Source organism: Molossus molossus, unplaced genomic scaffold (genome assembly GCF_014108415.1).
Source record: "Molossus molossus isolate mMolMol1 unplaced genomic scaffold, mMolMol1.p scaffold_m16_p_11, whole genome shotgun sequence".
Classification (NCBI taxonomy): domain Eukaryota; kingdom Metazoa; phylum Chordata; class Mammalia; order Chiroptera; family Molossidae; genus Molossus; species Molossus molossus.
The window spans coordinates 21285157-21297344 of record NW_023425346.1 but is presented as its reverse complement, the minus strand read 5'-3'; the positions used below and the strand labels follow the sequence as shown (position 1 = coordinate 21297344).

General features: G+C 36.6%; 1 protein-coding gene across 1 annotated transcript in view; it reads right to left on the bottom strand.

The window, feature by feature from the left end:
- THSD7B (thrombospondin type 1 domain containing 7B) overlaps positions 1-12188 on the bottom strand; it is an 848907-nt gene that overhangs the window by 189161 nt on the left and 647558 nt on the right. The window lies entirely within an intron of this gene.

Sequence of the window (12188 nt, the reverse complement as noted above, 5' to 3'; positions counted from 1 at the left end):
GGGTGCCCAATTACCCCCAAATTCAACAGGCCATCGATCTTCTATTCAAATCTGCTAATTATCTTATATTCCTCATCTTAATTAACCTCAACATATCTGATTCCTATGCACTGCTGCCTGTACATGTCTGTATAATCTCTTCCCCTTGAGTTTGGGCAGGACCTATGAATGTGATAGGGTACCACTCCCATGATTAGGTTCTAGTGTGCGGCAAAGGGGAGGGGAACTCAGATACAATTAAGATGCCAAAGCAGTTGATTTTGAGTTAACCAGAAGGAGATTATCCTGAGTGAGCTAGATAATCAGGTGAAAAACCTTTAAAGAGTGACTGGGCCCTTTGTATGGAGAAAGACTCTCCTGATAGCCTTGAAAAGGCAAAGAGCCATACTATGAAGTGTCTGTGAAGTGGCCACACAGCTGGGGACGGAGAGCAGCTTCTAGAATCTGAGGGCAGTCCCTGCGTGTCAGCCAGCAAGAACACAGGGGTCTGAACCCCACAGGGGCATAGAGACAAAGTCTTCCAACGGTTCCAAGAGAGTTAGGAAGGGGAGCTGTCCCCGTCAAGGCTCTGCTGAGACCTCAGCCTTGGCCCACACAAGGACTGTAGCCTGGTGAGACCCTTAAGCAGAGAATCCAGAGAAGGTACACCTGTACTTCTGACCATTGGGAACTGAGATGATAAATGTTTTAAGCTAAGTTTGTGATATAGCAACTGAAAACTAAGATTATCCAAAATAAAAAAATCTCACTGTCCTCTCAGACCTTCCTTCATTATTTTAAACATTTATTAAAAGGTGTAATAAGTTCTTATGTTAAAATGTCACAAATATGTCTCCTATTCCACAATTCTTTTGTCAGCCCCTGGTTCAGGATCTGCACTGTTCTGGTGGAATACTGCAATCGTCTCTTCACTAGTCTCGCTTTTCCCTAACCTTTCTCCTTTAATATGGATCAGTCACTCTGAGGGAAAAGTTCCTCTTCTAAAGGTAAATCAACTAAAATAAAACATACATTTAAAAAATAATTTAAAAAAGAAAGATACAAATGCATGATTTAGGCTTCTTCTTTTAAAACCTTTGTTGATTCTCCATTTCCTTGAAAATAAAGTGCCAATTACTTTGCCAGAACTGTAAGATCTTAAACAAGAGGCTCTAAACGAGGACTTTGAACTTGACTGTAAAATGTAGTCCCATTGCCCAGGACACACCACAGGCCAACTTGACCAGAATCTCAGAGATGGATCTAGGCACTGGTTGTTTTCAAAGGTCCCGGGAGGTCTAATGTCAGTTAAGGCTGAGACCACAACTCTAAGTTGTTTTGCTTCTGCCCTTCCCTCTCGTCTGTCTTGAAACCTGTCCACGTAGGCTACTCTATCTTCTCCAATACTAGTTATGCCTTTCCTCATGAAAATCTACTCTCTCTCTAGCCAGTGTAGCATTCCTGGTTCATTTTTATTTTCATCTATATTTGCATATTGAAGGATTTTAATTAGAGAGCCTCCAATACACTGCTTTGTTTTATTTTTTTCTCCTGATAAGACATAAACCCAGAGGATCTCTATGCCAGTCAAGGTCATAAATTCAATAAGTATAAAATAGTTTTGAAATTCAACAGGACTAAGCAACAGTGACACTTATTTTTCAGGGAAGTTATATCCATGCTAGAGTATACCCCAAAGGAAAGCCCTGAGTGAAAACCATTAATAATTGCATATTCTTATGCCTATCTCATAATTGAAGGGATTAGTTTTACCCACAGACTTAATACTTAACAATTTTTGGCAACAGAATATGATCAGATGTGGCTAAATACAAGGCTAACCTCCCAAATGAGAATTCAAATTCCGATGGAAACTACACTAATGTTTTAAAACTCATTTGCATAAAATATATCACAAAATAGTTTCTCGAGCAACATTCATAAATCTAAATCCAATTGCTATGAAAGAAGCATTTTTTGTTTTTTTTTTGTTTTTTTTTTACCAAAACAATTTTACACTACAATTCATGTGCAGAATATACTGTTTGGATCATGATATTATTATTTTGTTTTTAAAATTGTTTCCTTTATTTATCTTAGAGAGAAAAGTGAGGGGGGGAGAGGGAGAGAGAGAGAGATAGATACATCGATGAGAGAGAACACTGATTGGCTGCCTCCTGCATGCCCTCCACTGGGGATCAGTCCCACAACCTAGGCATGTATCCTGAGCAGGGATCAAACCGGCAACCTCTTGGTGCATGGGTTGATGCTCAATCACTGAACAACACCAGCTGAACAAACCATCACATTATTTATCCTGGGGGTATTTTCATGTCCTATTTTACTTATCTGTTTGCATATAAAGTTAGGTATAAAGTGTTTATTACAGATCTATAGACTACACACCCAACATTGTGATTTTGTAAACCATATACATAGTAGGTACTCAGAAAGTATATGTTTTAATTTATTTATTTAAACTACATAGTGTTTCACCTACGTCCATTATACTAACCTTAAGAGCTATATTTGGGGGGTAGCAATGTAGATTGAAAAGTCATTCCAGGTCTTTCAGCCTGAATGGGTAAGTCATTCAATAAACTCCTCCATAAATAAGATACTAATCATAGATCTTAGTTCATCTTTATTCATAATGAAACAGATATTTTTGCCTGGCATATGTGGCTCAGTGGTTGAGCATTGACCCATGTTCTATGTATAAGACAGTCTTACTGATAAAACTACTTCCCAGATATTACCAGCTGTGCATATTTTTTCTTCCATTATTCAAGTACTAACACATTTTTCCCTTTATAAGAACTTGTTTCCAAGGATTAGAAAGAAGAAATTACTGATGATATTCATAGCCTGAGGAAATAACCTAGATTAATTTACTTAACTTTTCCTACTGTGTAAAGTAATGGCAAACATCCTACTAGACAGTACATGTTTTATTTACCGGCACTTTGCTAGAATAATAAAAACACTACCAAAAATAAGACAGGGAAACAATGAGGAAAAGGCTGAGTGTCTCCTCCCCACTTCAAAGTAAAGATCTTGGAGAAACTTGTGAGTTAAAATAATATAATGTTTTCATTTATCAATATTTGAAGAGTTACTGCTTTAATTTATATACTTTAATACTACTATTTATCTAGTAATTATCTTACCAAAAAGCATCTGATGACTCACATCGGAGTAGTTTAAAGTACACCTATTTTGTAGAAGAGGTGGGAATATGGGGGTAGATGTTTTTGACATGGTTACAAGAAAGATAATTTGAGAAATTAGATCAATACTTTGCCATTGGATTCCAGGGAAAACTGACAGTATTGGACATTTATTTATTATCTCAACCCATCTAGTGTGTGGAAATGTAGCTCACCCTCAGTAAGGTTGCCAGCCTGCTTTTGTGAACTTATGCTTTGGCCCAAGAACACTGCCCACGAGTAGCAGTTACGTTCCTTCAAAGATGGTTCTAACTTTGGTTAGGCCTCAGTGAAGCCTGACAGGAGAGAGCTGGGAAGCACCTAAATTATCTCCTCCTATTTAAATTCTGACTTATTAAAATAAATATTTTGCAAATACAATTTACTAGTAGTAAAATAGTTTTTACTGCATATATGAAACCTCCTCAGCAGAGACTCTCCAAGGCTGAGCATTATAAAGTAACAGTTATGGTACTGCAAATAAAGTGTCTTATTGGGACCCAAAACCTAATCAGATACCTAAAATATTGCTGATTTAGAAGTTTCATAAAATTCAAATAGTTGTATTGACAAAAAAAAAAAAAATTGCCTGGATTCCTTAAAACCCAAACATATCCCAAAGAATAAGTATTTATTAAATTTTATTACACTGACCAGAAAGAAGACATCTAAGTGTAAACCACTTTCCTTAATAATCAAACAAGTAATGTATTGGTGCAGTTTATTTTAGATGTAGATTCAAGGTCGACTGGGTTAAAAGATTAGTTTTATAGAATGGTCAGAAATAGAAAGGGAACTCAAACCCAGACTTCATTGTGATACCCAGCTCATTATCAAGTAGGAAAAAATCATTATTATGGCCTCAGAATGTTCTCTTTGGTGCTGGAGAAGTTTAAAAAAATAAATCAAGCCCTGCTCTTAAAGAATTCCATATTTCAGAAGAGATCAGCCATTTTAAAAAATATATGTTTTGATTGATTTTAGAGAGAACAGAAAGGAGAGTAAGAGAGAGAGATAGAAACAGCAATGATATACTAAGTGGTTTCTATCATTACTGCAAATAAGTGCTATTGAAATTAAAGTGACTGAATGCTTTACCCACATAATAAATTTGGCATTTAAAACATTACAAAGATATGCAGACTGTTGCTAGTCAATATTACCAAGTAATTCTTAGAAATGTGGCTGCAAGAGTCAGCATGAGTCTTCTCATTGTATCTCCTTGCCCTGAGAAACCTTAAATTATACCAAACATTCTCTGCATTGTCTTTAAAAGTTCAAAAAGCTGACCTTTATAAGAGTATGCCTTATATTTGTCAGTGCTATTCCTCAAATATTTTAGGTTTTGGCAATAGACACAAACTATATTTGCTCTTCTCTGCCTCCTGAAGTTAGGTATGATCTTATAATTTGCTTTAGCAAATGAAATATGAGAAGTGAACGTGTTAACACAGCTGAAAGCTTTAAGGGCCCTATTGTAATTTGCCACACTCTTTCTTTCCCTATGCCTGGGAACTAGAAATGTTCCAGATAGTGGCTGCTCCATCAGCCAGGGTCCTGGAGTTACACAGAGCTCCCAAGTCAACCCAATTTTGATGAAACATGGACATGGATAATGAGTGATCCTAGTGGCATTCATCCACTAAGCTGCTGACATTGTCTGTTCCATTCGGTACTACATCATAACCTATTGCACTGGTTACGAATCAACCTTGGCATAGTCAAGTATACCTTCAGAAAATAAAATAAAAATCCCCATGAAATAAATATTTAGAATATTTTGAGAGTCTATACAGAATGCCCTGAAAAAATAAGATTAAGCTGTATCATCTGTTGACACAGTTTGTAAATCACCATAAAATTAGAATGTGACTTTGCTTTTTATACACCAATATGAACACACAGAAAGAGAAGCTAAAAAAATCCCATTTGCCATTGCAACAAAAAAATTAAGATACATAGGAATAAACTTAACCAAAGAAGTAAAAGACCTATTCACAGAATACTACAGGACATTAAAAAAAAAAAAAATAGAGGAAGATATAAAAAAGTGGAAGTGTATACCTTGTTCATGGATTGGAAGAATTAATATTATTATAATGCCCACACTACCCAAAGCAATCTATAGATTCAATGCAATCCCTGTTGAAACACCAACAACACATTTCACAGAACTAGAACAAATACTCCATAAGTTTATATGGAACCAAAAAGACCCTGAATATCCATAGCAATCTTGAAAAAGAAGAACAAAGTAGGAGGGATCACAATACCGGATATCAGGTTATACTACAAAGCCATTGTAATCAAAACAGCCTCATACTGACACAAGAACAAGCATATAGATCAATGGAACAGAACAGAGAATGCAGAAATTGACCCAAGACATTATGCTCAACTAATATTTGACAAAAGTGGCAAGAGCACACGATGGTGAAATTAATAAATGGTGTTGGGAAAATTGAATAGCTACATGCCAAGAAATGAAGCTAGACCACCAACTTATACTATAAACAAGAATAAACTCAAAATGGATAAAAGACTTAAATGTGACTCATGAATACATAAAAATCATAGAAGAAAATGTAGGCAGCAAAATCTCAGAATCACACATAGCAGAATTTTCATGAAACAATGCCTAAGCCAAGACAAACAAGGGAAAAATGAATACATGGGACTACATCAAACAGAAAGCTTCTGCACAGAAAAAGAAACAACTATCAAAATGCAAAGGGAGCCCACTATATGGTAGAGTATAATTGCCAACAATATATCAGATAAGGGACTTATTTCCAAAATATATAGAGTACTCTTACAACTCAACAAAAGGAAGACAAAGAATCTAATTAAAAAATGGGCAGAGAACCTAAATAGACATTTCTCTAAACAGGTCATATAAATGGCCAAGAGACATATGAAAAAATGCTCAATGTCACTAATCATCAGAAAGAAGCAAATTGAAACAACTATGAGGTATCACCTCACACCTGCCAAAATGGTTACAATCAACAACTCATCAAGCAACAAGTGCTGGTAAAAGTGTAAAGAAAAAGGAACCTCAGTATACTGCGGGTGGGAATGCAGACTGGTGCAATTACTGTGGAAAATAATATGATGTTTCCTCAAAAAATTAAAACTTGAACTGTCAATGATCCCACTTCTAGAAATATATCATAAGAAGCTACAAACACTAGTCAGAAAGAATATATGTACCCCTATGTTCATAGCAGCACTATTTACAATTACTAAGATCTGGAAACAGCCCAAGTGTCCATCAATAGATGAATGGATAAACAAAGCTGTGGTGCAAATACACTGTGGAGTACTATGCAGCTATAAGAAAGAAAGATCTCTTATCCTTTGAGATGACATAGAGGGACCTGGAGAGTATTATGCTAAGTGAAATAAGCCAATCAGAGAGAGACAAATATCACTTATTTGTGGAATGAACAAAATAAGTTAATGAAAATAGAATGTGACTTTGCAAAAGTTGAGCCTAAAGATATATATTTCAGGAAAATTTATAATTTATTCTTTGAAAAAGGACTAGCAATATGGATCATAAACCAAGGTCTAACTTTATGTGATCTGGAATAAAATTTTAAATTTCAATAATTCAGTTTCTTCATGTAGAAATAAAAAGGTAATAATACTTGCCTTTAAAAAAAAAATCCCCCTCGCATACTGTAAGAATAAAAATGTAATAAGTAGAAGTTTGTATTAATTTTCATATATAAATAACATACTAATATTTTGACACTAGGAAAAGCTATTTATAGCAAGGTAAAAATGCTTTTTCCTTATCTTGTTTTTAGTGCTAGTGACTGATAGAGAATATAATTTTGCAAAGATGATTTAGCAAACTAAATTATAGGGTAATGATCGAATTTGGGTGCCAATTTGCGTTCCAGATCATTTCCATGTAAATTAAAGGCTAAGATAACTTTGACAGATGAGAGATTCTGTATTGCATCAGTAAAGCAACTGTTGTCTGAGTCCATCTCTGTCTTTCCAAGTCTGTTGCCTGCAGCCAAGGCCAGACACTCATTATCTCTCACCTGGCTTATTTCAGTGGCCCTTAACTGGACTCCAAGTTCCCAATCTGTTCTAAGCCATTCCATGTCTGATCAACTGCTATATTAATGTCCCTAAACCACAACTCTAATATATCATACTTTAACTCAAAATAAATAACCTCTGAAGCATAGAAGAATTCCAAACAAACAACAAAGACATGTGGATGGCAATCTAGGCAGAAGAGATAACCACAAATTAATTCAGAAGATGGGAGTGAACACAAAATTTTCACAAGTGAATAGAGAAATCTTCTGTATAAGAATTTGAGGTTGGGAAGACATAAAGAATTGACTAAGTCAGGTGGTACCACATGGATGTCATGCTGGAGTGCTTAGAAAGTTGATTAAGAATTCTAAAAATGCCTGGCCAGTTGGGCTTAGTGGATTGAGCATCATCCCATGGACTGAGAGGTCCCTGTTTGATTCCTGGTCAGGGCATATGCCTGGGTTGTGGGCTTGATCCCTGGTAGGGGGCGTGCAGGAGGCAGCTGATCATGCTTTCTCTCCCACATTGATGTTTCTCCCTCTCCTTTCCTCTCTCTCTAAAAAATAAATAATAAAGATAGATGATAGATAGATAGATAGATAGATAGATAGATAGATAGATAGATGATAGATAGATATAGTGGTCCACTAAAAAATTCTGATGATCATACAGGTGTGCTATTGAGTAGAAGAAAAGACAACATGAGAACAAGTTGGCTTCTTAGATAACTGAAAAATTTAGAAGTTAAGTGACTAATGGCTGGCCTTAGTTTTAAAGGCCACTAAATGTGATGTTTTGTGTGTATGTACATAACATAATATTATATACTATATACATATACTATATACATAAATATTACATATATACATAAATCTTATATATACACATTTTTATATATTAAAGAAAATATAAAAACATGATAGAATATTACTTACAATTAACTAGCTCTGACATGTACACATGGCTAATACACTGTCCACATGGAAATTACTATCTTCAGAATGACCAGAGAACCAGCTCTGCATTTTCCAACTGTTGACACAGGTTTAATGTAACTAATTCTAACAATGAGCAATGGCCAGTTTACGAGTAAACAGATGCTTCCAAGTATCCCATGGGGTTGGAAAATGCATAAACTTAGCAAACAGTGTCTTTATCCTTTTTGCTTCATCCTGAAGGTTCTAAAGGAAGCTCTGATCTGAATGCAGACATTATACTGGGCCAGCATATTGGATTTATTTATTCTCTACCTGCTTATTTATTTTCTTGTTTATTTATATATGGTGAGGCAAAAGTAGTTTTAAAGTTGCCCACATGGAAAATAATACAATAATTAATAAATAATAATATAAGAACAAACTGTTTCATGTACTCACAAACTGTAAATCTAATTTTGCCCTATCCTGTATAATTATTTTGAGGCAAAGGGTTCAATATTGGGGGATTTCATATAAAAAGAAGGATTTCTGGCTTCTCTTGAAAACGAGGAGGACCTGGGAATGCCTGGGTCCTCATTCCAGATGGTGACAATTGTGTGGCCGGGCCTCTTCAGATGACATATTCCTTTATAGTCCTCTATTGTCCCTTAGAGTGACAGTCTAAATTTCTAAAGTAAGGATTTCTCCCCCAACTAAAGCAATGCAAAAACGTAACTCATAATTCCAACATAAGAACAGATGGCTGAGTGCTGCTGCTTTGCGGGGGAAGGCAGAAGACACAGAGACCCTCCAGTCAGGGCTCTCCCTACTCATCACATGAAAGCACCTACGAGCTGTCCAGTTAGGAACCTCCACTTGGAAGACACCCATGCAACAGAACGTTCCTAACACTTAAACTTCATTAAGTGGGTTGAGTTCTATTGCCATCAGTACCTTGGGTATTACTAACACCTGTGTTTAAAAATAATTCCTAAAGGTGGCAATAAGAGACATCAAAAATACCTAGAATGCATGTCTACCAGGAACAAGGTAGATGAAGGTATCCGGAATTCAGAGCCAACCTCCACCAAACTCTGTAGCACAGAACAAAGCCCATAAAGAGATTTGGTTGCATGGAACACACTTCAGAGACAAAGATCCTTTTTATTTTTTTAATTTGCTGCAATATTGGGTCATCTTAACAATGATTTGTATTCATGAAGAATAAAACAAGTTGTTATAAATTATGGATTACACGACCAAGAAAATTTACCTCCAAAAGTTTGCCTTTGCCAAAGAACTACATCTTTTACTGAGCTAATGCAGAAATTGGTGTACTGGAATGAATTCACAGTACATTAACTCCTTGCAAGTTACTGTAAAAAACTCTGAAATACCGCCAAGGTGTAAAATTAAATATGACTCCCAGCCTTGATTTATATTGCATGCTGGTAATGGTGAATTTGTTTCACTTACCAACAAATTGTTTTCCTAATGGATACTGCATCAACTAATCCAGAGACTTACATTTAGGCTTCTCTTGCCTTCTTTAGTCAAACAAATATCTTCCAATTTTATTTATGGATATTTAATGATATACCTGCTAAAGGAACAAAAATTGCAGGAATGGTGAGATACTTATTTTCTCCTAAGAAAATTGGAAGTTAGCAATCTTGTAATTACACTAACAGTGTCAGGGAACAGTGGAAATAGATCATTTCAATTTGCAAAGAGAGAGAACTTTTTAACCAGGAAAAAGTCTAAAGAGCAACCAGAAATCTCTTTTGAAAAGGGGAACAAAAAAAAGAGAGAGAGAGAGAGAGAGTTTATTACTTTCCTAGGGCTGAAATAACAAATCATCATAAACTTGGTGACTTCAAATGTCCAAAATTTATTATCTCATAGTTCTGGAGGCTGAGAGTCTGAAATTGCAGTGTTGGTAGGGCTGCGCTCCCCCTGAAGTCTATAGGAGAAAACCCTTCCTTGCCCTTCCAGAGGTTCCTGGCATTCCTTGGCTTGTGGTAGCAGTAGTCCAATTTCTGTCTTTCCTTCACATGTGCCTCTGTATCTCAAACATCCCTCTCCTTGCTCTTATAAAGATGTCTGTCATTGGCTTTAGAACTCACTTGAAATCCAGATGGTCTTGTCTCAAGTTCCTTAACTTCGTCATATCTGCAAAGATTCTATTTGCAAATAAAGTCACATTCACCAGTACGGGGTGAGGGGGCAGGCAGGACTTAAACATATCTTCTGGAGGAACGTAATTCAACCCACTAATGTGAGAAATGAAGACTCTGATAAGGAAGACAGTAAAACATATGGATGAGAATCTGGCCTTTGACAGCAAGCCAAACTAAGCCTATATCTCACTTCAGCAAGAGCTATCTAAATCCTCTAAGCTTCGATTTCATTATCTATAACAAAGATGAAAAATTGTGACCTGCAGGTCAAACCCAGCCTCTGCGTGTTTTGTTTATACAGTCTTGTTGGAACAGGGTGACGCCCATTGGTTTAAGCATTGTCTATGGTGACTTCTGCAAGGCAAGAGCAGAGGTGACTCATTGCGATAAAGACAGTATGGCCCACAAAGTTTAAAATATTTACTATCTGGACCTTTACAGAAGACATGTGCAAACTCGAATTTACAAATGAGGATGATCACAGTAGCCGCTGCATGAGATGATGATGAGGATCGAATGGGAGCACTGAGCAGTGCTGACCAACACGCACTTGGTAAGGAAGCTGTTTCTGTGAAAGAGCGTGGTGCCATGCGGGAGCAGAGCACGGGCTGAGAAACAAGGACGACCTCGGTTTCAAGTCAACCAGAACACTTGTGACTAGGGCTATCAGTTTGTGTCTGTGACTGAACAATTTCAAGCCTCGCTATTTTAACCTGCAAAATGAAGAAAATTATTACACCCATTTCAGAGAATTTATCTGTCGATTAGAGGGTCTAAACCTAGAAGTTACTATTGCTGTTACTATTACTATTTTCCAAAAGCAAAGGTATAATAACATCATCTTTAGTGTAGGAGAGAGGTAGGAAGACAGTCCCGAATTGAGAACTCCCACAGATGAGGAGATCCAACATCTTGAATCTCCTCAAGGCCCACACTTGCGTGGTGTGCAGGGATGGGTAGAGCATTCCTGTGAATTTTTGTCTATTTGTTGATCAAACACATAGAACAAATAAAGAAAAGCTTTTGGTATGTGGCAATTAATAGATTCATACTAATTAGAGCAGGTGTATATAAAATAATGAACAAATGCAGCTTGAAAGTAACTAAAGATGGGAATTAGGCCAAAAGTCCTTAAAAAACACATTAAAATTATTACGACTCCCACACCCCTAACTTCTGTCCCTCCTTCTGTATTCTCTGCTGATCCCATTTTAAAGCCCAAGCCCTTTGAAAGGACTTACAGGGACTTCCACACCTGTCCACTGCATTAAGGGTGCATGCAGTTCTGTAACTTCAATGCTCAACATGTGGTAACAGTTTCACAAAGTGGAGACAATTCAGGAAGCAGTGAAGACAGCTTCCTTTTACAGCAGGCTCCACACAACCATCTCAGCTTCAAAGGGATCTCTTTGCAATCATCATCAGTTTAGGAAGATGAGGCTATCTATACCTGTGTATATTTGAAATATAGCTTTGATCCAGGAAAGTAATGGATTATTCCACCTGAAGTTAAAATGCGCTGCATTCATTCTTCCCAAGTCCTAAATTTTGATGACTTGTAAAACAGATAAGATAAAAATCTTCAAGTCTTATTATTCAAGAGAATTAAGATAGTGCCAAGTAAGCTATTTTAGGATGTAATTTTTTTTTTTTTTTAATCCTCACCCAAGAATATTTTTCCATTTTTTTGTTCAGATAGAGTGGAAGGGAGAGAGAGGAAGAGAGAGAGAGAGAGTGAAACATCAATGTGAAAGGGACACATCAAGTGGCTGCCACCCGCACGACCCAACCAAGGCCAGGGACAAAGTGTAACCAAGGTGCGTGCCCTTAGTAGGAACTGA